At 45.7% G+C, this 27,796-nt stretch overlaps 1 protein-coding gene across 2 annotated transcripts in view; it reads left to right on the top strand.

Moving 5' to 3' along the window:
- Window positions 1-27,796, top strand: part of DENND1B (DENN domain containing 1B) — a 505,665-nt gene that overhangs the window by 300,607 nt on the left and 177,262 nt on the right. The gene's annotated exons all lie outside the window — the stretch shown is intronic.

Raw genomic sequence — 27,796 nt, 5'->3', positions numbered from 1 at the left:
ATGTGTGATGGAGAATCTGTTATCTTGCATTATGTGCAGTGCCATATATTTTTGCAAGAAAATGAGCCTGCATTCAACTTGCAAATCTGTATTTATTTAATGTTTAGGGAGCAAGTAAATTAGTGGTGACGGCTGCATGGTGGCAGCAAACCAACCATTTCTCTGGCACCCTTTGCCCACCACCATTACAGATTTTTATTTTCATCCCTTGTTGGTGTACTGCTAAGAAGCGGTGATTATTGAGGTCACACTTCGCTCCCAAACATCTCTACTAATTGAATACCTAGGGTCTAATTTAATTAGGAGCAACTTTGTCATGAATGGCTTAATGTGGCTGAAAAACAAATGGCAAAGCCTTTTTGATAATCAATTTGAAATCCATGTTAAGTTACATTCCCGCAGCACGCCGCCACTCCTAACAGAGCCAGAAGAAAGAAGAGTGGTGAGTGCTAAGCCGGCGTCCCGGTTAGCAGGTCGCCGGCCATTATGGCGGCATGAGGGTACGGAGACGCACGGCTTCTACACAGGGCGGCTGGGTCTCCAGACTCAGTACACAGTGCAGACGCACAGCTTCTGAGGAGGCGAACTGAGTCTCAGTACACTATATGTGTACACAGTACCCAGACTGGCATTACAGACTTAAAAGGGCATTGACTCCATTTTAGGCACAAAATTATCTCAGCCAGTATAAAAAAGAGCGGGAAGACCACGCGCCATTGAAGGTGCGGAGCTTCACTATAAGCGGATCCAGCAGCTCGCCAGCACAATTATCCCTCTGCAGCTGACACAGAGGCTGACTGACAGGGATGCGCAGCTCCTCCGGAGAGACTCCAGATTACCTCAGCGGTACCAGGGGGTCATAGCAGGGAGGGAGCGGTTATTAGTGTACTGAGTCCCTAATCTAGGTACTTAGTCTGTAACCCGGCTAAGTTTGGCATTAGCAGTAGGGGCTCCGTGTGCTGGCTCCATACTCTCTGTGTCTCCCTGGAAGGGCTCTTTGTGGGTTAATTGTGCATTTAACCTTTTCCTTTGTGTGTGTGTGTGTGTTCTGTCACTGTTACAGTATGTCAGGCAAAGAGTGTGTTTCATGTAAGGCACAGTGTTCCTCTTCTCCAGGGGGTGTACTAGTGTGTACTCAGTGTAGTGTACCTTCCCAGGATAGCGGGTCAGAGCCAGCATGGCTGTTCTCCATTAGAGGAATGATTTCCAACATTTCTACTAAGTTGTCCCGCAATGAGAAAGAGACGCAATACTTAAGACAATCTATGACTGAGTTTATGAAAAGAGACTCAGTACCCAAACCAGCGTCTCAGTCCCCTGCCATTTGTCCGCAAAAACGTACTTTGGCCCATATCCTGCAGTCTGACTCTGATGATGAGGAGTCAGACTTGGAGGAGGGGAGGTGGACTCAGAGGCTGGGGGAGGGTACTCTGTCACAGGGAATAGAGGCTCTCATGGAGGCTATCAGAGAAGTTCTGCATATCCCTGATAAAGTGACAGAGGAGAGTGAGGAATCTTATTTTAATATGAAAAATAAATCCTCAGCCACTTTTCCTGTGTCAAAGGAACTAAATACCCTGTGTGAAGTACTGTAGGTTAATCCTGATAGCAATCTTTTAGGGATTTGAAATTTCCTATCATCTTTTCCTTTTCCTCCTGAGAATAGGAAAAAATGGGAAAATCCACCGATAGTGGATGCATCAGTATCGAGGCTCTCATGAAAAAAATTGTATTGCCTGTCCCGGGTGCAGCCTCCCTGAAAGACGCGGCTGATCGTAAAATTGGGACCACACTCAAATCCTTGTATACAGCTGCCGGGGTGGCCCAGAGACCCACTATAGCATGTGGGTGGATTACAAGAGCCATTGCCAAATGGTCGGGTAACCTGATTGAGGGGTTAGATACCTTACCTCAAGGGGAGATTACTTTACTCCTGCAACATATACAGGACTCTGCAAACTTTATGGTGGAAGCCATAAAAGAAATAGGCTTGCTTAATGCACGCACCACTGCTATGACAGTGTCAGCATGCAGGGGCCTTCACCCGGAGGTGTTCCAGTGGTTGACACGTCGGTGGGGAAATCCACAGATCGACATGATGGCCTCTCGACTCAACAAAAAGCTCAAGCGGTATTGTTCCAGGTTGAGAGACCCACAAGCTGTGGCGGTAGACGCCCTGACAACTCCGTGGGTCTACCAGCTGGTGTACATGTTTCCTCCACTTCCTCTGATCCCAAGATTTCTAAAGAGAATAAAAAGGGAAAAGGTTTAAGCAATACTCATTGCTCCGAACTGGCATCGGAGGGCCTGGTACGCGGTTCTTCTCGAGATGTTGATCGAAGATCCGTGGCCTCTACCTGTTCGCAAGGATCTTCCGCAACGGGGCCCGTTCATCTATCAAGACTTACCGTGGCTACGTTTAACGGCATGGAAGTTGCACAGCTGATTCTAGCCAGGAGAGGGATTCCTGACAAGGTCATCCCTACCATTATCCAAACCTGGAAGGGGGTATCGTCTAAACATTACCGCCGTATATGGAAGAAGTATATCTCTTGTTGTGAAAGCAGACAATATTCTGCGGTGGGATTTCATCTGGGACGTTTCCTGCTTTTTCTGCAGTCGGGAGTGGATGTGGGCCTACATCTAGGCTCCATTAAAGTCCAGATTTCAGCCTTGTCTATTTACTCAGAAACAATTGGCTTCTCTCCCTGAGGTCCAGGAGTTCTTAAATGGGTGTTTTGCACATCCAACCTCTCTTTGTGCCTCCCACTGCACCTTGGGATCTCAATTTGGTTCTGCACTTCCTCCAATCAGGCTGGTTTGAACCGTTGCAGGAGGTGGACGTAAAGTACCTTACGTGGAAGACCGTCACGCTGCTGGCCTTGGCTTCAGCATGACGTGTGTTAGAGCTGGGGGCATTGGGGGTAATTCAGAGTTGATTGCAGCAGCAAATTTGTTAGTAGTTGGGCAAAGCCATGTGCACTGCAGGGGGCAGATATAACGTGCAGAGAGAGTTAGATTTGGGTGGGTTATTTTGTTTCTGTGCAGGGTAAATACTGGCTGCCTTACACTGCAATTTAGATTTCTGTTTGAACACACCCAACCCAAATCTAACTCTCTCTGCACATGTTATATCTGCCCCCCCTGCAGAGCACAATGTGCCATTGATGTCAGAGGTGAACGTCTGCTACGAAGGTGCATGAGGGCCGTCTGACAAAAAGAACCTGGGAGCTACTAGACCAGGGATGGGGAACCTTCGGCCCTCCAGCTGTTGTTGAACTACACATACCAGCATGCCTTGCTACAGTTTTGCTATTTGGACATGCTAAAACTGTTGCAGGGCATGCTGGGATGTGTAGTTCAACAACAGCTGGAGGGCCGAAGGTTCCCCATCCCTGTACTAGACGTATGTCTATAACAGTGATGGGGAACCTTTGTCACTCCAGCTGTTGTTGAACTACACATCCCAACATGCCCTGCTACAGTTTTGCATGGCAAAATAGCAAAACTAGCAGGGCATGCTGGTATGTGTTGTTCAACAACAACTGGAGTGCCTAAAATGACAGTTCAGCTCGCCCAGCTGCTGTCCGTGCTGCACACAGCGGTGTTCATAATAATGTGACTCAACCTTGTATATGTTGGGTATTGGGATGTCCCACACCACTGAAGTAGTACTCCTGATGCAGGTGTGCCAGCATTGAGAAGTGGATTCATTTTATTTACCACTGAGCAGCGGCGTCACAAGGCTGGTGCGGGGGTACCCGGGTGTGACACCTGGAAGGGGTGACACCAAAATGTGGGCTCCTCCACAGTGACAGGAGCCAGGTACTGCAGTGTGAAAGTCTGCTACAGCACCCGGTTCCTGTCATAGAAGAGCAGCCGAGAGAGCTAGGAGGCAGCCCAGTACAGCCAAGCGTCTCCGGAGATGATGATCCCACCCTCTTTATTTAAAGACCACGCCCCCGGTGCGCTGGAATATCAAGAGTGCGCACCGGGTGTCACTACACCTGGTGACGCCTCTACCACTGAATAAAGCTTTTAACTCTTTTATTTTCTCATGTTAAATACTTTGCAGAGTTCAAGTATGTTAATTTTACTTGAATAATAATAATAATAATAATAATATAAGTTTAGAACATACTTATTCAGTCTGCACAGTAGAGTCAGCTTAAGCCTCTAGGTCAGGGGTGTCAAAGACAAGGCCCGCGGGCCAAATCCGGCCCGCCAGACCTCGTCTGATGGCCCGCGGTGCCGCCGCCATGAAACCCCCTTCTCCCGAGTGCCCAGCTCGGGGGGGGGGCGGGGTTTCGCGGAATGACGCGATTGCGTCGTGACGTCACGGCGCAAACGCGTCATTCAACGAAACCCCGTCGGAGGAGGGAGAAGGGAGCCGCGCAGACGAGGAGGGAGAGGCGGCTGAAGAGCGGCGAGAACCGCTTCAAATGTAAGTCAGCCCCTCTCCCTTCCTCTCTTTCTCTCTCTCTCCCTCCTTCCACCACCTGCCGCAATGTGTAAAATGGGGACCTGTGCCTGCCACAATGTGTAAAATGGGGACCTGTGCCTGCCACAATGTGTAAAATGGGGACCTGTGCCTGCCACAATGTGTAAAATGGGGACCTGTGCCTGCCACAATGTGTAAAATGGGGACCTGTACCTGCCGCTATGTGTAAAATGGGGACCTGTGCCTGCCACAATGTGTAAAATGGGGACCTGTGCCTGCCACAATGTGTAAAATGGGGACCTGTGCCTGCCACAATGTGTAAAATGGGGACCTGTGCCTGCCACAATGTGTAAAATGGGGACCTGTACCTGCCGCTATGTGTAAAATGGGGACCTGTGCCTGCCACAATGTGTAAAATGGGGACCTGTGCCTGCCACAATGTGTAAAATGGGGACCTGTGCCTGCCACAATGTGTAAAATGGGGACCTGTACCTGCCGCTATGTGTAAAATGGGGACCTGTGCCTGCCACAATGTGTAAAATGGGGACCTGTACCTGCCGCTATGTGTAAAATGGGGACCTGTGCCTGCCACAATGTGTAAAATGGGGACCTGTACCTGCCGCTATGTGTAAAATGGGGACCTGTGCCTGCCACAATGTGTAAAATGGGGACCTGTACCTGCCGCTATGTGTAAAATGGGGACCTGTGCCTGCCACAATGTGTAAAATGGGGACCTGTACCTGCCGCTATGTGTAAAATGGGGACCTGTGCCTGCCACAATGTGTAAAATGGGGACCTGTACCTGCCGCTATGTGTAAAATGGGGACCTGTGCCTGCCGCAATGTGTAAAATGGGGACCTGTGCCTGCCGCAATGTGTAAAATGGGGACCTGTGCACTATAAAAGGGGGCACATGGCTGGGCACTATAAAAGGGGGCACATGGCTGGGAACTTTAAAAGGGGGCAGATGGCTGGGCACATATAAGGCAGGTGGAGCGGTAAATTTTGGATAGACCTACAGATACAACCGGCCCTTTGATGGGGACCAAACTGCTGATGCGGCCCCCGATGAATTTGAGTTTGACACCCCTGCTCTAGGTTGTCTAATTAGCATTTGCTGTGATTTGCATCTACTCAGATGACAGTGAGCAGCTTCCGGGCTAATTAGTTATAAGTTTTACTTTAAAGAAAGAAAAATAACAATAAATGCAGTGATATGTAGACTTTGGTCTGCATAATTAGTATTATTCTTTTTTTTTGTCTTTGATAGAAAATATATAAACTAAGACACATAGGAAAGGTAGATGCAAAGCTATAATTCTTATTATTCTCTTAGGCAGTGCGACCTATACATTATTATTATTATTATTATTATTATTATTATCCTTTATTTATATGATGCCACAAGGGTTCCGCAGCGCCCAATTACAGAGTACATAAATAATCAAACATAAATAATCAAACAGGAAAACAGCAACTTACAGTTGATGACAGTATAGGACAAGTACAGGGTAAATACACATAGTTACATCAGCAGATGACACTGGGATAAGTATCAGGTGGCAGAAGACTGCTGGATGTGGTACAGTTGAAGATTATTAAAGTAAGACAAAGGATAAGCACATAAGGGAAGAGGGCAGCAGCATAATGGTAATAATGGGAATATGTAGCTTGTGGCAGAAGCTTTAGGAAGAAAATAAATCTTTTGGCGCTTATTGGGGCTAACATCCATAATACCGCTTTTGAGGGTCAGTGGTTGAACAGCTCTATATTAAATTATGTTAGGATCATATTCATAGACCTTTTCATTCAATCTGCACTATTCTTTGTGAAATGCTCCTTTTAATTCACTCAGCTCCCCTAAATATGTTGTTCATCCCAGTGTCCACCTGCTCACTTTTTATGAGAAGTGGTAGAAAATGAGGGCGTCCTTATAGAAAGTGGGTTTTAAATACATTAAGTAAAGTTAATTATGTTTTTTTTCTTTATTCTGTTGATCAAGAGTTCTTAAAGCTCTTTTATGATATTGGTTCCATGGAACTCTCAAGCAACATAATGAGTTTTCTGATTATTCACACATGCAGAAGGCATATAAACCCAGTGAAGAGCTTGTCACAATAGTTCCTCCATCACCTGGATGCACATAGATGTTTCATTGTCAAGAGGTTTCTCTTGGAGTTTTATCCATAACACCCTCCTCACAGCTTCAATCTACTTTCACCCCCACACATTAGCACACAATGATCTCCTTGTCCTCTGATTATTTGCCTTTTATCTAATGCTATCCATTAATCCTACTGCTGTGGCAGGGAATGGCAAGAGGCACTAAGAGGTGGCCATGGGCAGGACTAGGCTGTCATGATTTACAGCAGGCATCTGTGAATTTCTGCTATGTTTGGTATGTGGAGAGAGAGGCCCAGTGAATATTGTATGGCACATTTTCTCAGGGATGCTAATTATGATGGAGATACCTTTAATACAGGGGACCGTATTTACGTAGTCTCTTTTGCTAAAAATAAAATGGGAAATGTATGTGCGGTGCAGCTTATGGTGAATGCCCATTCTCTATTGGGGGCATATGCAGTAAGGTCCGAGTTTGCCGGAGGTGCGGGGTGCCAGTAAATCTCTGAATTCTTTAAAAGCGCCAATCATTTACACGGCATGGTTTTTGCCTTGTAAATGATTGCCCCTTTAAAAAGAGATCGGCCAGCATTCCTCTTTTCTGGTAAACTCGGACCCTATTACATATGCCCCTTGGTGTTCGTTCCTGTTAGATCTTTACAACGTAGTAATGCCTGATATGTGCCAGAGTGAGAGAAGTGCCATGTCTTCTATTTGCTCGGCCTGTGCGGTGTGTGTTTTCATTAAGTCATGGTGCCATTTTAGATTAATAATATTAGGATTATACACAAATTAGCCATAACATTAAATCCATGTTATCTGGCACCAAGACATTAACAGTAGATCTTTTAAGTCCCATAAGTTGCAAGCGGGAGCCTCCATGGCTTGGACTTATTTTTCCAGCATTTCCCACAGGTGCTTGATCGGATTGAGATGTGGGGAATTTGGAGGTCATGTCAGCACCTTCAGCTCTGTGTCACATTCCTCACACTACAGTATTCTTAAGCAATTGTGTGTAGTGTGATAGGGCGCATTATCCTGCTGAAAGAGGCCACCTCCAGCAGGAAATACAGCTGTCTTGAAGGGGTGCACTTGGTCTGCAACAATGTTTAGGTAGGTGGTACACATGAATGCCAGGACCAGAGCAGCACACTGACTCTGCTGGCTTGAGATAATGAGGGGTGAATTCAAATGTTTGAAAAGTCGGTTGGATGTCTGTGTTTTCCTGTCTATTAGATAGGAAAAAAGACACCCAACTGACATTTCAAACATTTGAATTCCCCCCAATGTAACCCATCACTTGACAGGTGTAATTGTAACGAGGTGATTAATGTTATTCACTTAACCTGTCAATAGGGTTTATGTTATAGCTAACTGGTGTATTCCTTAAACCTAATTATATCTGTGAAAAATACAAATACATTTATATCAGAACACATAGCAAATATTCCTGAACACGTATATTGTGTTCAGGAATATGTGGAAAATGTTGGCTGCTGTCTGTGATGAAACAATGGAAGTTTTTGCAAGACAGATATTTTGGTTGGCGTCTTCTTGGTGCAGAGAACATCCCATTTTTCTCTCCCTATGCATTCCTTCAGAAGGAGTTAGCTGTGTTTATCTGGAAGGAGGGAGGTGATATTGTTCATCTTCACAAGCTGGCAATCTTCGAGGGCAATGTTTTATCAGAAGAAGAAAGGCTAATTATTAGGAAAAAATATGGAATAAAGAAAGGAAAACAAGACCTCACCCAGCTTTCCTCCCACAACTCACTAAAACTATTTCTGTATTTCTTTTTATGTTAGAAGCTATAAATCTGTTTGAGATAGAGAGTTTGTGGCAAGGAACATGAAGAGCCAAGATTAACCCATCACTACCACGTCTTTCCTGTGTGGCACTGTAATGATCTAACACACATATGAACATGTATTGTTACTCTAGCTTGCATTAATTTGGGATGTCTTGCATGATTATTAGGTTGAGTGCTGTTGCCATTTTGCAGGAAAATGTTTGTATATTTGCACCCTATTGAATAATGGAAGAAGCTCTCAATAATGCTGGGTGCAAAATATGAGATTTGGGGCCAATATAGAACAAATCACAGTGACCACAACGATCACAATGTACAGCATACACAATACCCAATAATTGTTTAGATCTAAATGATCCCTTTAATTCCAAATAATTTTGCTGATAGTTTCTCCGTACACAATATCTCCTATATAATTATCCAAATCTGTCACTCTGTAACTGTGTGGCTAATGCTGGGCGGAGTCACAGTCAGAGTCACAGAGTTAGGCCAAGAGGAGGAGGAGGACGGCGCCCCTCAGCCAGTCAGAGCCGCCGCTGTATGTACGGCCGCTCTGTCTCCCGCCCCCGCCGCCTCCTCTCTCCCTGGCTCCATCTCCCCCTTCCCGGCCATCCGAGACTCGCAGGCTGAGACGGAGAGTGGCCGCCCAGCCGCAGTCACTCCACTGCCGCCGCTGGCTGCCCACCGCTCCTTCTCTATCCCCGGATACATTTCCCCCTCCCCGGCTGAGGCGGAGAGAGGCCGCCCAGCTGTAGTTGCTCTCACTGAACTGCTGGACTACATACATACACTGCACATACATACATATTCACTGCACACATTGCATACATACACATGCATACACTGCATTACTATACATACTCTGCATTACTACACACCATACATACACTGCACACCATACCTCCCCCCTCCGCGGCACCCCCTCACCTGCGGCAGCTCCGGACCCCCTACCCCACCACCCCACCCCTGCAACCATCCCTCCTACACCCACGGCACCCCCGCCCTCCCACATCCACTGCTCGACCGCAAGCAGCACCCCCGCATCTGCCTCTCCCCCACCCACAGCACCCCCCGGACCATCTCCCCCAGCCGCTTCTCCCCCCGCACCTGCCACTCCCCCAACCACAGCACCTACTATTCCACATCCCTTACGTGCGCTGCTCACACCGACACAAGGGGCTGCGGCCCCTTAACCATCACACACCCTTTGTTCTTCCAATATTTAACCACTCACAATATCATGCGCCCAGCGGCGCCACTCCCCGGAAATCCGCTCCTCCTCTCTCCCAGACTCCATCTACCCCTCCCCAGCCATCCGAGACTCCCAGGCTGAGGCGGAGAGCAGCCGCCCAGCCGCGGTCACTCTCCCTGCCGCTCCCCGGAAATCCGCTCCTCCTCTCTCCCTGGCTCCATCTCTCCCTCCCTGGCCATCCGAGACTCCCAGGCTGAGGCGGAGAGCAGCCACCCAGCCGTGGTCACTCTCACTGCTGCCGCTGGCCGCCCGCCGCTCCCCGGAAATCCTACACTGAACTGCTGCACTACATACATATACACTGCACACATTGCATACATATACATACGTACATCATACACTGCATTACTATACATACACTGCATTACTACACACCATACATACCCTGCACACCACACCTTCCGCCTCCGCGGCACCTCCGGACCCCCTACCCCACCCGCGCCACCCCTGCAACCACCCCTCCCCCACCCATGGCACCCCCACACCCGCCCTCCCCTATCTGCCGCGCCACCCGCAGCACCCCCCATACCCCCTCCCCCAGCCGCCTCTCCCTCCGCACCCGACACTCCTCCAACCACAGCACCTACTATTCATCGTCCCTTCCGTGCGCTGCTCATGCTGTCACAAGGGGATACGGTCCCTTAACCATCGCACGCCCTTTGTCCAATATTTAACCACTCACAATATTATGATTGGAAGTAATACTCCATATAATCTAAATATTGCACGCCCAAAGGGCAAGGGTTAAGGGGGCGTGGCCCCTTGCGATGGTGTGAAGAGCGCCGGTAGGGCAGGATGAGCCACCTAGTACTAGACATTAGCCGAAGTCTGTACACACTGCAGTTTCTGAACAATGTCAAAACAGGGTGAACGGCATAACGTGTGCAGCACTCACTATATCGGGAGCAATTTGGAGCGACCGTAGGAGCCTGGTGCTGCATAAACACTGAACAGTTATATGGCCAAGAACCCAATATCTATCAGGTCAGGCTAAAAACTGTATAGTGTGTACCCAACTTTACAAGTTTGTTTTATTAGAAAATTAATTTAAGGAAAATAAATTTGCCGTGTAAGCTAACATGCTTAATTGTGGATGTCAAAGATACCTTTGACTAACAAATATAGTTGTGTACACTGTTGACCACTTACTGTTTTATCATTTTTGTTATTCTAACTCATTTAAAACATTAATATATTTTGTGATTGTCAGCTTTTTTTTTTTTTATTCGCACATAGAATGGGATTTACATATCTAATACATTTTTTGTAATGTTTATCTATGTAATGTAAATCAATAAAAATCAATTTGCTCATTTACACCACAAAAAAAGTGACTGACACAGTCCTGCTAATATTTTATAAACATTGCTTAAGGAAAAGGAGTTAAGTAGCCAATACGCTGCCTTATTTTTCTATTAAATTGGTCATCTAGACCATTTAAATTTCCCTTTGCTCACATTCAAAATCACCACTTGTCTCACAGTTGCTAATGTTTTACATAAATTTATGGTAAACCACTCCCACTAATATGCAATGCACGTCATATATTTTGTGCTTTTCTACATGAATGTGACCTTTAAATTAGATCTAATATTTAGTAGTATACTTATCTTGTATAATGTGACATTGCCAAATTTAAATATTATATTGCACTACCAAATCTCTGAACATTCTGTTCATTCACGATTGAAAATGTTTAATTCTGTGGTTCATTGTATTACGTTTCTTAACCTAGAATGGTTATGCCCTTTGTATTAATATGGAACCTCTGATTAAAACTGTTGCAAGGACATTTTTACAGATAAACTTAAAGTAATAATGCTAAAGGGTGGCATTCATGCTTTTTCAATGCAGCCTTCAATTGATTCCGCTTACAGTTATTGTTTGGGCAAGTTAACAATGCCATTGCTTAACTAAACATTCAGAGAAGCTAGTAAATCACAATAGTCACAGGTATCACAATGGGGGTGCAGGCTGATCCCCGGGTGTCCCCATGTTAAATCAAATGGATTTGTCTGAATGACAATTACATTTTTTGTCTGTTTTCCAATGTTTGGGAACAATTGGTCAATTATCATTTGCTCCCATACGTTATAAGATTTTCGATCCAACCATAAATATTTATTGGACAGATAATCTAATAGTGTGTATGCAACTGCTAAGAGTTTCACACGGTTGAGAACAAGAGACTAAGGGGGACATTTACTAAGCAGTGATAAAAGTGGAGAAGTGAGTCAGTGGAAAAGTTGTCCATGGACACCAATCAGCTGCTCTGTATACTTTTATAGTATGCAAATTATAAATGTTACGTCAATGCTGGGCAACTTCTCCACTGGCTCACTTCTCCACTTTTATCACTGCTTAGTAACTGTCCCCCTAAATAACCTAAGTTTGAGAGTGAAACTATTTAAAATGTAACAATGTTGTCTGATTCTTAGTAACTACTAAGAAATAAAGGGCCTAATTCAGATGTGTCTAGAGATGCTATCACCACTGTTTTCCTCACTGGACTCACCATTGGGCAATTTGCAGAGGCCAGGAAATCTCTGTGCAACCATGGAGATTCCTGGCCTCTTCCCTCCCCCTAATCGGCGACGACACGCCTCCATTTGGAGAAACGGAGTCTGTTGCTGCCTCCTCCCCGCTGTCCAAATGACATCAGACTGTCTATCACTGGCAGTCTGATACCGGGCTGCATCCTGTGTCGCATGACCTATATGCACACAGTGGGTCCTGTGCATGCTCTAAGTACCCATAATCGTTACTTTGCAGTGCAGAGCGCACCTCTGTCCACATCTGAATCATGCCCATAATCTGTTAACATTTACAGCATTATCTAGGATTAATCTAAATAAAGAATGGCAATGGTATGCAGTGCATAAGATCACAAGGATAATCATTTATATTAAGGTTTCCTTTTCTGTATAATCCCTAGGGATCACTTCTTAAAGGGCAATTAGTGCTTATACAGTATGAGAAATAATTACCACTTTCCCAGCCTGTGTAACAACCTTTGTATCATATCTTAAGAGGTCAACTCTCATATAGTTAGAAGGATTCGTAATCCAGTAATAGTACTACTGTATCTTAGCTATTGAATGAATCCTTCAAATTCTACACAAAAAGTATTGGATAAGCACATATATGACTGAGCCCCATAGTACAAGAGAGATTTGATACTGAATTGAGTTTTCTCATTCACTAATAAAGGAAAACAATGCTACAAACTTATTTATTAATGCACAAAGCTATTCTATATTAAACAATTTCCCTGGTACAAGACTTCATTGCAGTACAATTTTTTTTTCAGTGAACTTATTTAAAATTTTATAATATTTTACAATTGGCATTTTTACTATTCGAAAAGGTTATTGTGTAAAGAAAGTCTTTATTTTGGTTAAACAGTTCTGTTTCAATAGCATCCCGGTCATTTTTTATTACTGCACCCAAAGAGCTCTAAAAACGATTAAAGTAGAAGTCTATACTATTGATAACCACTGTTATGGCCACTGCCAAGAGCTTGTCACGATCAGCACCCTGAGCCTGCGTGATGTGGGTGTGGCACAGAGTTAATTAAAGGAGAGAAAAAAATCCACCTGGTCTGTCTAAAAATAACACCATTTTCGTTACACTATTAATTTTAACTCTAAAATTCTGAACCACGAAGATCGTTTCAGCAGCTACTTAGTCCATATAGGAAGCCTTAAATGCTTCCAACACAACTGCAATTAGACCTTAAATAATTACCTGTAGTACAGATATGCCGCATTGATTAGCTGAATCCACAGGCAAATGGATCTGATACAAATCACAGAGTCCAAACTTATTAATCACACTCTATACAACACACTCTCCTCTAGATACAGGACATGATTACACCTCTGGCCCAGATACCCAGCGGCCCGGCTGCAGTCCCGGCCACGCTTCCCGCTGCCTGTTCTGCCGATGGCCTCGTGTGGCGTCTGACCCCCGGGACATTGTTGGTGAAGGAGCTTTGTGAACGGGGCCTACAGTACGGTATGTGGGGGGATAAGCTGCGGTCTTTATTTGAGGAATCTGGAAGTAACTGTTAGTTTGAGAGCAGCTCCTCTATCATGACTCTGCTGCATTTGTGAGTTCTCTGGTGCTCCTCGTGGAACACTTTCCCTAGGGTAGCCCATCCTTGAGTTTCTCTTGGTCCCTATTCCTGGTTGGTGGCAGGAGGAGGCGGCTTTGCCATACAGTGTGCGGGCTCTTTTTCTCCTGTTGCTTTCACCTATTTCGCTGGTAGATTCCACAACACTCCTCTGCACTGGTATGTGTATGGAGATGGTGCTGAGATTACCTTCTGTTTTTCTCAGTGGCAGATGGTCTATAGCGCCTCCACACTGGGTACCTACTATTTCAAACGACAATGATCCAGTATGACAACCTTAGCTTCACACATGGCAAGTGATTAATGGTATGTGACTACTTCCACCACTCCTGTATGTTCTGCTACTACTTTCTAATGATGGGTCTACATTTCTCCCTCCCTGCTATTGAGATTCCAGTGTTTCCTGCTTCGCTCTATCCATTGTTCAACTGATGTCTCCTAAACATCCGTGGGCATCAACTGGGGTGCCTCCTGTAAGTTTCTTTAAACAAGCAGAGTTGGGCCCCGGAGCCACAGGAATCAAAGATTCCAGTTCTGCAGCACAGACACCACCTGCCTCCTCAGCTAGGTTCTCCACCTCCCAGCTCTGACTGTGGGCTCTTTGAGACAACTTTTGGTGTCATTTAAGGAAGACATCAACTTGGAATTTCACACTGCTCTTCAGTCATGCTACCAGTCGGATGGTACCAGATGATTTGGGAAGCCGGACTTGGCTAAGGGGGGAATTCATTTAGCCACTGTAGGCTAATTGTTCCCCTAGGGCAATTCAATTAGCCCCAAAGATATCCCACAGGCTACTGTTAACAGGGATTTTTTTATTCAAAAAGAAATCCTTGATAAATGGCCCATTTTCGGGTGCCGCGACTGTGTTAATACTCAGATCCAGTGAACTTATTCCAGATTCTATTTGTTAACACCCGTTAACAGTTAATTTACCAGGCAAGAGTAAATTATCGGTGCTAACTGAATTCCTCCTTAAGATGGAAGATGTCGGACTTCCGGTTCCGGCCTCATGGAGTACTGAGCTCCGTTTTGAGCTCCGCTCACTGCTCCCCAACAAATACCATTTTCACGGCTTTTAAAGCCTCGTTTTGACTCCGGAGTGCCCCGCAGTGCCCCAGCTACCTATCCTGCAGCAAATGGATAAGTTTCTGGCCCCGATGACGGCGCACCCCCAGCCGGACTCACAGCAGCAGCCGCAGCCTCCACGCCAGGAGAAGCGACGTGCTGCAGGGACGATGACGGCGGACACCGCTGGTGATAGCGCTCCCCCCCTCCACAAAAAGTCTGCAGCTGAGGGACCTGCATCTGGGGGCCAAGTAAGTGCCGGTAATGAAACCCCTGTGACCTACACAGATGTAGTGGCAGCCATAACAGCCACCATGACACCACTCCTCTCCAAGGCTGTAGCTGACATCACCAGCCAACTTCAACACCTAACACACAGAGTCTCTAAAACAGAACAGCAAATCACTGTAGTCTCCCATGACGTCGAGGGCTTGCAGCATACAGTAAAACGCCTCACTAATGACAATTACCAGCTATGGAACAAGATTGACGACATTGAGAACAGATCGCGTCGTAATAACATTAGGCTGGTCGGTCTGCCCGAATCTGTCAAGGGACCGGCACTGGCCCATTTTGTCCGCAACACCCTCCCCTCGCTCCTAGGCATAGAGTCAGTTTGCCAGGACATGGTTATAGAGAGGGTACACAGGGTGGGCCCGACACCGACCCCTAACAGACCGAGACCCCGCGTTACTCTGTTCCGCTGCCTCAACTATTTACATAAGATGGAGATCTGGTCGGCCTCTCGCAAGGCCAAAACCCTGTCGTGGGAGGGACATAAACTGCACATATTCCAGGATTATTCGGCAGAGCTGTCGCGCGCCAGAAAAGGTTTTTCCCCTGTATGCTCTAGACTGGTGGCAGAAGGACGCAAATTCGGCCTGTTATACCCGGCGAGGCTCCGCATCTACGAGGGTTCCTCATTCAAGGACTTCTCCAACCCCCCGGATGCATTGGCATATCTCCAGGAGCTGTCCCAGGCGAAAGAAGCCGACATCACTGATTCCACAGAATGACGTTTTAAGGCCCTAACCTAGTTATACTATGCTTTGACTTTTTAAATGAAAAGCATCTACATTGCCGTTTGCTGCATATGCAGATTAAGTTCTAAGAATTATGATATGTTTATATGTTCATTTATATACCATATGGTGTACTGCGGGGACCTCCTGGTCACCCTTATATATTTAGTTGCACACTGGGGAGCAGGGACGGATCTACCCCTCCCCGCCGGATGTATTTCTTGTTTTGCACACTGTTATTATTCAACTATTGCGGAAGTGCGGCACCAGACTCTAACATCTGGTTGCCCTCTCTCATGTATGCTCTTCCCCTTTTTCCCTGTATCTCTCCCCCTATTTCTGCTGACACCCTTTACCCCCCTTTTCATTTCAGCACTACTCTAAGTTCTGTGAAATGGTTGGATGCTGCAATAATGCATAATACGCTCATGCTGAAGGCTGCTACCCTTGACCCTCTATGTTTTAAACCATTTTTCCTGTTTCTCCCTGTTTCCAGGAGGGATGCCTGATCTCCGCTACGCTACATGGAATGTTGGAGGTATAAACTCCCCAGCGAAAAGGAGAAAACTCCTGATATATTTACAAAAAAGTGGCGTTGACGTGGCATTCCTCCAGGAAACTCACCTGACCCCATCTGAAACATTAAAGCTGGGAATATTAGGCTGGTCCGTATTGGCATTCTCCTCCTACAACTCCAGAGCCCGTGGTGTAGCCATCCTGGTGCGCCGATCTCTACCATTTGAAATACACAACATCACTGCAGACGACTCAGGTAGATTTGTAGTAGTATCTGTAGATTTGTTGGGCAAAAAATTTATTCTAGCTAACATATATGCACCCCCCCCTTGCTCCAAGTCCTACCTCCGACAACTAATTGCCCTCCTGACTCCTTTCATGGGAGATAATCTCATCATTGGAGGAGATTTTAATTTGATCTCTTCTCCACTCCTAGACAAATCCTCAACACGTAAGATCCAGCACACTACACTCCCCAAAATAGGCATCCCCTTTTTCTCATCCACTCTACAGGTTATTGACCTCTGGCGAGCCCTAAATCCAACAGAAAGGGAATACACCTGCCTCTCAGCGGCGCACGGCTCTCTCTCCCGCATTGACTACTTCTTTATCTCCCATACTCTCTTTCCTCAAGTCACTCAATGCACCATTGCCCCCATTTCCCTCTCTGATCACGCCCTGGTTACCTTTACTGCCCATTTCCCTGATGACAGAGACACCACCAAACTATGGAGATTCCCCTCCAGATTCTGCAAGTCTCTCACTTTCAAGTCCTTCTTGGAGGCTGCCTGGGACGACTATTGCACCAACAACTCTGAACACATTAATTCCGATCCATTTCTGTTCTGGATGTCGGCAAAAGCAGTACTCAGAGGTGCAATTTTTTCTTTTACCGCAGCTTCCAACAAGAAATACTCGGCTCAATACATATCACTACAAGACGCCTTATCCCAATCTTTTCAGATATATAAATCATCCCCCTCACCAACCACAAAACAGGCATACCTGACATCCAAAACCCACTTTGATGAATTCCTATCGGAAATGGGCGACAGGTATCTGTTCTCAGTTCATCATAAATTTCACAAGTTTGGCAATAAAACGGGACGGTTACTCTCCAATTTACTAAAGGGCACTTATTCCCCAGCGATCGTGCACCCCCTTCGCACCACACAAGGTACTCTAACCTCTACGAACAAACAGATAGCCCAGATTATGCATACTTTCTACTCACAGCTTTATACGTCAAAAGGACCAAACGTGCCTCCACAATTAATAAAACCCCAGTCCAACACCCTCTCTCACCCTCCGGAGCCCACTCACCCTCCAACCCCTTCAGGGACACACCAGTCCTCCCCCTCCTTTTGGGAGGCTCTCCCTTACCCTGTCCTATCGACAGAAATAGCTTCTCAACTTCTATCCCCAATCACTCTAACTGAAGTCCGCCTGGCAATAGGGCAATTGAAACCTCATAAGGCCCCAGGCCCGGATGGCTATACTGGGGAATTTTATAAACTCCTCCAACACAAATTTGATTACATCTTAGTCGAGGTTTTCAATTCCTTGTTGCTAGGGAAGACACCCCCTCCACATTTCAACTCAGCCATCCTTAAATTACTCCCCAAACCTGGAAGGGATTTGTCGCTTCCTGGCTCTTATCGCCCAATATCCCTGCTGAACCTGGATTACAAGCTGTTTGCAAAAATTTTAGCTGACCGTCTAAAACTCACACTCCCCCACACCATACACCCGGATCAAACCGGCTTCATAGTCGGCAGACATTCAGTGGTCAATGTGAGAAAGGTGATAGCAGCATTGCACTCCCGTCAACCAGATTCACCTAATTTGGACTCTGCCATCCTCTCTCTAGACGCAGAAAAAGCCTTCGACCTAGTCGAATGGCCACATCTTTATGCTACCCTACACCGATTTGGCTACCCGGATCCCTTTATCAAAGCTATCAGTACCCTCTATTCATCCCCAGCCACCCAAATATCCTGCAACGGCTTCCTCTCAAACCCCTTCTCTATTGGGAAAGGCACAAGACAAGGCTGCCCCCTATCCCCTCTCCTATTCGCCATTGCCCTAGAGCCCTTAGCCATTGCCCTCAGACTCTCTACCTCTTACACCGGTATATTTGTTGGCAAAACTGAACTTAAGGTCGCCCTATTTGCAGACGACATGCTCTTATTTATATCCAACCCACTTTCGTCTATCCCCGAAATTTTACGCCTAATCTCGGACTTTGGTGCAACAGCAGGCTACAAGATTAATGCTGAAAAATCAGAACTACTTCCTCTAAATATTACCCCCTCCTTGCTCACCACACTTACGCAAACCACTACCTTCACGATCACTCAATCACACTTTAAATACCTGGGAATAAACATTCCACGAGACAACACACGTATCTATGAGCTAAATTTTTCCACGGTTATCTCTGCTGTCCTCACCAAACTTGAGGGCTGGGCTACTCTCCCCCTATCTATGTTGGGACGGATCGCAGTCCTTAAATCAGTAATCTTCCCAAAAATCTTTTATATCATGCAGTCTCTCCCAATTGGCCTCAGAGACCTGGACAACACCAAGCTGCGCAGAGCCATGACCCGTTTTATCTGGCAAGGGAAAAAGCCTAAAATAGCTTTTGCGAAGCTGGTGATGGACAGGTCGGAAGGAGGGTTTGGAGTCCCAGACTTTATATCGTATTCCCTTTCAATTTTCATGCGATATGCCTCAGACTGGCTACTGGGTAAGAGCACTTATACAGACCTTACACTAGACACTGACGCCTTTAGCCCATTCTCCCCTGGCGCTCTTCTACACACAAAAAAGGCCCTGATCCCATCCTCCATCTTGGAACACCCTCTATTCAGGGACACCTATTTTAGCTGGGTGAAAATTCATAAGAAATTGAAACTAGACCATACTACCTCTACATATATACCTCTCTGAGGGAATCCATCCTTCCCTCCTTCTCTTCACAACACTCTATTTCTCCAATGGCGGGAGAGGGGGCTGTGCTCCGCTTCACAGGTTTTCGACCCAGGTGGACACATTACACAATTTGAAACGCTGAGAGACAGATATTCTCTACCCTCCTCCCACTTCTTCATGTTTCTTCAAATGAGACACTACCTCACATCACTCAATCTCAGCACCTCTTCTACAACTCACCTATCCCCACTAGCAAAAGTCATGAAGCAATGGGAGACTAAACCCTATAAAATTAAACAGTTATATACTCATTTAGTGAACATTCCCTCCACAACATATCTCCCAAAACTAGTTGCCGCATGGCAATCAGAGGTTTCAGACATCACCTCCTACGAACATTTGCTAAGCCACCACCAGCGCACCCTATCCATTTTGAACTCCGCATACCTTCAGGAAGTACATCTTAAAACCATACATAGGGCATACTTGCCACCTTATAATCAGGATGCCGACAACCCCTCCAACCCCAACAAATGCCCTAAATGCAAAGGGGCTAAAGCCACATTCTACCACTGTCTCTGGAGTTGTGCTAGGATCCAGCGCTTTTGGAACAAAGTAATGGGATTCATTAATACCAAATTCCACATCTCCCTACGGCCTGACCCGAGGGCATGTCTTTGTATGAATTTTTCCACGTGGAACTCCATTCCTGGGGTTAAGTCATTGTATCCTATGTTTACCATGCTATTTACAATCGCAAAAAAGATGATCCTGAAGCGCTGGGTTGTTAAATCCATCCCCTCTCTATCTGAAGTTTTAAAAGTTATGTTGACATATATTTATTTTGACCGCAAGACCACTGTTATCACAGGTTATTCCGGCCTTGCGGGGTTTCACAAAAAATGGAGTCCATATCTGTCCACACTTGATCAGGACACCCAAGCACAGATAACTTCAGTTTTTGAGAATCCCCTCTGGAAGATGTCTAAAGGAATCACTAGATGATGCCGTTTATAGGATTGTACTATACCTCTGTTCTAAATAACAACTTTTCATCCTCCCTTCTTCCCCTCCTTGGTTACACCCCTGGCATATCACCTTTCTAGCTTCCATGCCATACCTACCCACATACCTTCTTTTTCTTTCTCTTTACACTCTCACTCTCAATATATTTACCTCTAACTCTATGTCGGCCTTCACTCTATGAACATTAATGTCGAATGTTGTAGCATCCCCCCTCTTACCCGACATCCCGGGTTCACGCCTGGGAGACACCCTACTCAAGTAGGTATACATCAATTGTTAGTGCTCTGACTCTACCTACCCCCCCCCCCCCTCTCACCTCGCTCTTCTCCTCCCTACCCTTCTAAACCCCTTACCCCAAATTCTCTCTCTAAGACTCGATGTTATTTGTTAACTTTTTGCCTCAAACTGTCTGGTTCTCACCTACGATAGCCTACAACTACATAACACCACTATTCGCAGAGATCCAATACCCTGAGACAATAGGCTGTTAAGTTGTACTTACCTCAACGCTCTTGTATTTTTGATTGTCGATTGTGTTGTTACATTTGCACTCGAAAAACTTAATAAAAACCAGTTTTGCAAAAAAAAAAGATGGAAGATGTCATTGGGTTTCACAACAATTTAACAGACATAGATGAGCAACTTCAGTCTGTGGTCATGGCGCTTCATAACAAAGTCTGTGATCTCAAAGATTGGTGCTGCTGCAATAATGCTAAGGTGTCCAGTCACGTTTGCAGGATTTAAAGACTATGTCACTGATATTTTCATGAAAAATCCTTTTAACGGACTTTTCTATTGACAGCATTCACTGTTTGCGTTAGGCAAAAAATGCCCCTACTGGGGTTTCTCAGGACACATGCATGCACATCCGTTTCTTTCATGTCAAGGAGGCCATCCTCCGTGCGGCTTGCACATCTGATTCTTCTGCAGAAGTGGTGGAGGACTTAACATATGAGATTGTTCTGCTGCGATTTTGGCTCAACGCAGGTCTTTTCATCAGGTCACTGGTGCTCTGTGTAAAGCTGATATCTCTTACTGGTGGGGCTTCCTGATTATATTGCATATATCTTACGGTGGATCAACAAAATTTGCATCTACATTAGACAATTGCATCAAACTTGTCAACTCCTGGAATGTTGCCGTGGAGGTTCAGATACAGGAATCTTTGCTCCTTCTAATTCAAAGGGACTGGTTCTAAGTGGGGTCTATTGATTGACTGACTTTTTTTCTGCCTAGGGTGTTTTACCAGTGTTGCCTATGGTACTTTATCTTATTTCCAGGTTTTAATCTTTATATAGTCAATTCGTTCGTACACCCAGAGCTTTTGGAGTGATGGACACAACCGTGTAAGATTTATTGATTCAATACTAGCTAATGTGAATAAAATGCAGTTTACAAACATACATGTGAATTCATCTGCTAGTTCTGGACCTGGCCAAACCATAAACATTTGGTGTACCGCTGCTACTGTGCCTGTCAACGTAAGGCTGTACATAACTTGCATAGTGTCTGCATGCATTATATATTGTTTTATCACACCATAGGATGTTCTGTGATGTCGTAAGTTATCAAAATCTTTTATCTGTTTACAGAATGCCAAATGTTGTGATGTCATCGGCGGGATGTAATGGCGTGATCGCCGAAGGTGCAGGATGCCAGTCCGATCATGGACTGTTTTTAAAGGGACAATCACTTACAAGGCAAAACCATGCCTTGTAAGTGATTGCCCCTTTAAAAAAACATCTGAGATTGGCCGGCAATTCCGCTGATCTCTGACACCATTACATTCAACCAAAAATGTATCTGGATTTATTTGCACTACCGTACACACAAGTTTGGCTCCCCGAACACAGAGTTCTCTCACCTACTGTATCTATATTGCATTACATTATCAAGATGGTGCGTTACTTACTGTGAGAAGCTACAAACAGAAGGTACCTAGGTTGCGCTGGACTGTTACAAACTATATAAATTGATTTCTACAACTCTTTTAGTATCAAATTCTATCTTCATTTTCATCCCATTTTATAAGCTTGATCACTCATCAAGAAAGTGAACTTTTCACACATACAAATTTTTATTTTTTTATTGGGTATTTTTCTGTATGTACACACACATCTTTTTATAGGGTACATGATTTGGGTATTATAGTATACCTTATTTATATAGCTATGTGTTTTTAATCGCATTATATAATCTTCAGTAAAAAAAAAAAAAACAGTTGTATGCACCAGTGCTCCATCCACTTGTATTTTGTTTTGTCATATACAGTATGTATTTAGCTTTATCTTAATGTGATAGTTGTCACCTAAACTTTCCAGACATGCAGTGGCCAGTATGCTGCTAGATGGTATATGGTCAGTTTGCCAGCTATCTTGATCCTGGCGGTCAGGATACTGACGCCAGAATCCCAACACCCGTGAAATGCTGCGCTCGCCACCGGTATTCCAGCTGTTGAGATTTCGGCGTCGGTCTGCTGACTGCCAGGATCCCGACAGCCCAGTACAGGTATTAGTTCATGTCTGACTCAGCAGGGCACTCACTGACTGCGAGTATGATGAGGTAGTACCTTGGTCAGGCGGGTGTAGGAGAGTCGTAGTTTGTGCTTAGAGGGTCCTGAGGCCGGTACAGGCATGCCATGGGAGAAAGTGGCATGGCACTTGCCCGGGATTAGGGAATTTTCAGACTGCAGACATTTATCGCTACTTCTGGACAGTCCAGGGGAATCCGAGCCAATTAGTAACTGTAACTGACAGTCTAATCAATTATGCATAAAATGTCACTCGCCCACTTAAAATGGAATCTTCAAAAACCTCAAATCATTCTACAGCTGGATATTGCAAATTAAGGCTAATTTGCAGATCACCCTGCCATTTAAAAATAAAATAAAAATCTAATTATCATTCATTTAACATCACATACGGTTTAATGTTACCCAATATCTTGTGACCAATAACATAACCAGGACAACCTCATTTCACATAGTCATTTTGTGTTCAGGTGGACTCTTTCCTACAAGAGGCAATGTAGGTTGCTATTTGAGAGCTGCACTACTTGGGTCTTAGGGTGATCACCACAATTGTTTATAATTATACAGGTTGAGTATCCCATATCCAAATATTCCGAAATACGGAATATTCCGAAATACGGACTTTTTTGAGTGAGAGTGAGATAGTGAAACCTTTGTTTCCTGATGACTCAATGTACCCAAACTTTGTTTAATACACAAAGTTATTAAAAATATTGTATTAAATGACCTTCAGGCTGTGTGCATAAGGCGTATATGAAACATAAATGAATTGTGTGAATGTAGGCACACTTTGTTTAATGCACAAAGTTATAAAAAATATTGGCTAAAATGACCTTCAGGCTGTGTGTATAAGGTGTATATGAAACATAAATGCATTCTGTGCTTAGACTTGGGTCCCATCGCCATGATATCTCATTATGGTGTGCAATTATTCCAAAATACGGAAAAATCCGATATCCAAAATACCTCTGGTCCCAAGCATTTTGGATAAGGGATACTCAACCTGTATATCTATTGTGCCTGATTAGGTGGGTAATCTCTCTGAAGATGACTGGAATAGAAGTTTTGCTTTCCCCCGAGTATCGACTGCAGGGATGGGGAACCTTCGGCCCTCCAGCTGTTGTTGAACTATACATCCCAGCATGCCCTGCAACAGTTTTAGCATGGCCAAATGGCAAAACTGTAGCAAGGCATGCTGGTATGTGTAGTTCAAAAACAGCTGGAGGGCCAAAGGTTCCCCATCCCTGATCTACTGCTTCTGTTCGCTTTCAGCAGATTCAATCATTTATTTTGCATAGGACTTATTTGACGCCAGTTAGATTAGTGAGATTTGGTGGGAGGGCTTCTGATGTCTGACCTGAGTGTCAGTCAGCTTCTGGTACCTTTTAGCATATACAGTATTGTTGCAGTGTCTGGAGGTGCAATCCTTTTGGGTTCAGGTTCTGTGTGTGCTCTCTGACACTGATATTTAACCTTCCATTTTTACTCTGGGGTTTTGATGTCTTGGAGTTATAGATGATGATGCCCTTGATAAATATAGTTTGCAGTATGCTATAAATTTATGTATGATGGCCAAGGTTTGTATAGCAAGACTTTGGTTGGCCACTGCAGGTCCTTATTTCCAGGCTTGGCTATCTCTGTATAATTTTACGTTGCAACATGATAGTTATTTGTATCTTGCTCGTAAAGCAGAATCTAAACATTTTAGATTTTTTTCCCTTAAAAACCACTCAGAAATTGTCTGGTTTACCTATGAGTAAATTAGGTGAAGAACATAAATTTAACCCTATCCAAAATGATTTTAGTTTAAAAAAAAATAAAAAAAATTTCCCCCATTTTTTTTACATTTTCCCCCCTAACATTGGAACATCGATTGGGAACATCGCGACCATCAGAACATCAGAAACACAGCGACCATTGCAGCTTTCATTTTGAAAGCCGGGACAGCCTCCAGGTACACAGGGGGGACTTGGGGGGAAGGTCATTTACACTTCCCCAGCAGCTGCTATTGTCTGCAGCCGCTGGAGGAGAGTTCCTGCCATGCTGACCGATCAGCAGTGATCGGCAGCACGGCAATGAGTAGGGAAGAGCGCAGAGAGGCAGAGGGACCTTCCGGTTCCTCTGACAGCAGCAGCGGAGGGAAGTTTCCCTTCCCTGCCACTGCTAATACTGTTTATCTGACAGATAAAGCACTTGCAGGCATGGTCGCATCTGTTGCGACCATGCCAGGCAAGTGGTTAGTAACCGCAGGCATCTGTGGATAGTAACCTCACTTTATCCATCAAGAGAAAAATTTACATTATTTATGTGCACTTATAATTTTGTATTGTCTACATCAGTCACCATTGTTTCACAATCATATCTGGGCCCCAATTTACTTAAAGGTATATTCAATTAGGGTCGGATCCATTCCGACATGCATTTGTTGGAATGGATCCAACAACCCCTATTCAATCTCATCTCAATTCAACTTTTAAAAAGTCGAATTGAGATGAGGGACCCAGAGGAGGAGAGGGGGGAGCCGCGGGAGACCAGCGGGGACAGCCGCGGGCAGACGGAGGAGATCAGCGCTACAGTAGCGCTGCAGGAGGATGTCACACAGACGCCCGACCTCATGGCAGTATCCACCCAGCTACAGCAAGCGTGACCTCACTTGCTGGAGCTGGGTGGACGCTGCCGCGAGCGGCGCAGCTGTGTGACATCCTCCTGCAGCGCTGTGCTGTAGTGCTGATCCCCCCTGTATGCCCGCGGCTGTCCCCCGTCTCCCCGCGGCTCTCCCCTCTCTCCTCCTCTCTGGTCCCACATCTCAGTCCAACATTTCTCTGACGTCCTAGTGGATGCTGGGAACTCCGTAAGGACCATGGGGAATAGCGGCTCCGCAGGATACTGGGCACAAAAAGAAAGCTTTAGGACTACCTGGTGTGCACTGGCTCCTCCCCCTATGACCCTCCTCCAAGCCTCAGTTAGATTTTTGTACCCGACCGAGCAGGGTGCAATCTAGGGGGCTCTCCTGAGCTTCTTAGATAAAAGTTAGTTTTAGGTTTTTTATTTTCAGTGAGACCTGCTGGCAACAGGCTCACTGCATCGAGGGACTAAGGGGAGAAGAAGCGAACCTGCCTGCTTGCAGCCAGCTTGGGCTTCTTAGGCTACTGGACACCATTAGCTCCAGAGGGATCGAACACAGGCCCAGCCTCGGAGTCCGGTCCCAGAGCCGCGCCGCCGCCCCCCTTACAGAGCCAGAAGCAAGGTCCGGAAAATCGGCGGCAGAAGACATCAGTCTTCATCAAGGTAGCGCACAGCACTGCAGCTGTGCGCCATTGCTCCTCATGCACACCTCACACTGCGGTCACTGATGGGTGCAGGGCGCTGGGGGGGGGGCGCCCTGAGCAGCAATATTAACACCTTGGCTGGCAAAAATACATCACATATAACCCACAGGGCTATATGGATGTACATTAACCCCTGCCAGAATCCATAAAAATCCGGGAGAAAAGTCAGCGAAAAAGGGGCGGAGCTATCTCCTTCAGCACACTGGCGCCATTTTTCCCTCACAGCTCCGTTGGAGGGAAGCTCCCTGGCTCTCCCCTGCAGTTAATACACTACAGAAAGGGTTAAAAAGAGAGGGGGGGGGCACAATTTAGGCGCAGTATACATATATATATGCAGCTATAAGGGAAAACACTTTTTATAGGTGCTATCCCTGTGATATATATAGCGCCCTGGTGTGTGCTGGCATACTCTCCCTCTGTCTCCCCAAAGGGCTTTGTGGGGTCCTGTCCTCTATCAGAGCATTCCCTGTGTGTGTGCTGTGTGTCGGTACGGCTGTGTCGACAGGTATGTGGAGGATAATGAGGTGGAGGCGGAGCGAATGCCTGTAAATATGTTGTCACCCCCTGCGGGGTCGACACCGGTGTGGTTGAACTTATGGAAGGATTACGTGAAAGTGTCAACTCCTTACATAAAAGGTCGACGACACAGAACAGCCGGCTACTCAGCTTGTGCCTGTTCCAGCGTCTCAAATGTCATGGGGGGCTCTAAAATCGCCCGCTACCTCAGATAACAGACACAGATGTCGACACGGATACTGACTCCAGTGTCGACGTCGATGAGACTGGTGTACCCTCCAAATAGGTCCACCCGTTACAGGATTGAGGCAATGAAAAATGTATTACACATTTATGATTATACCCCAGGTACCACATAAAAGGGTATTGTGTTTGGTGAGAGAAAACTATTAGTAGTTTTTCCTGCATCTGAGAAATTAAATGAGGTGTGTGAGGAAGAGTGGTCTTCCCCTGGTAAGAAATTGATAATTTCTAAAACGGTTATTGGCAGCGTACCCTTTCCCGCCAGAGGATAGGTCACGCGGGGAAACAACCCATAGGGTAGATACAGCGCTTACACGCTTATCAGAAAAGGTGGCACTACCGTCTCCGGATACGGCTGCCCTGAAGGGACCTGCTGATAGAAAGCAGGAGGTTACCCTATAAGATATAGTCACACACTAGGGCATTATATTGCGACCAGCCGTTGCTTCGGCATGGATGTGCAGTGCTCCCGCTGCGTGGTCAGATTCCCTGTCGGAAAATAACTATGGATAGGGACAATATTTTGCTGAAAATAGAGCATATAAAAGACGTGGTCTTCTACATGCGTGATGCACAGAGGGATATTTGCCGGCTGGCATCAAAAATAAGCGCTAGGTCCATTGCCGCCAGACGGGGGTTATGGACTTGGCAATGGTCAGGCGATGCCGACTCGAATCGGCACATGGAAGTTGCCCTATAAAGGGGTAAAACTGTTTGGGGATGGTTTTTCAGACCTCGTTTCCACAGCTACTGTTGGGAAATCGATTTTTTTGCCACAGGCTACCCCACAACAAAAGAAAGCACCGTATCATCAAGTACAGTCCTTTCGGCCCCAGAAAAGCAAGAGGGCTAGA

The sequence above is a fragment of the Pseudophryne corroboree genome, chromosome 9, assembly GCF_028390025.1.
Source record: "Pseudophryne corroboree isolate aPseCor3 chromosome 9, aPseCor3.hap2, whole genome shotgun sequence".
Lineage (NCBI taxonomy): Eukaryota > Metazoa > Chordata > Amphibia > Anura > Myobatrachidae > Pseudophryne > Pseudophryne corroboree.
The sequence above is the reverse complement of the archived record's forward strand: the minus strand, read 5'-3'. Positions and strand labels throughout refer to the sequence as shown.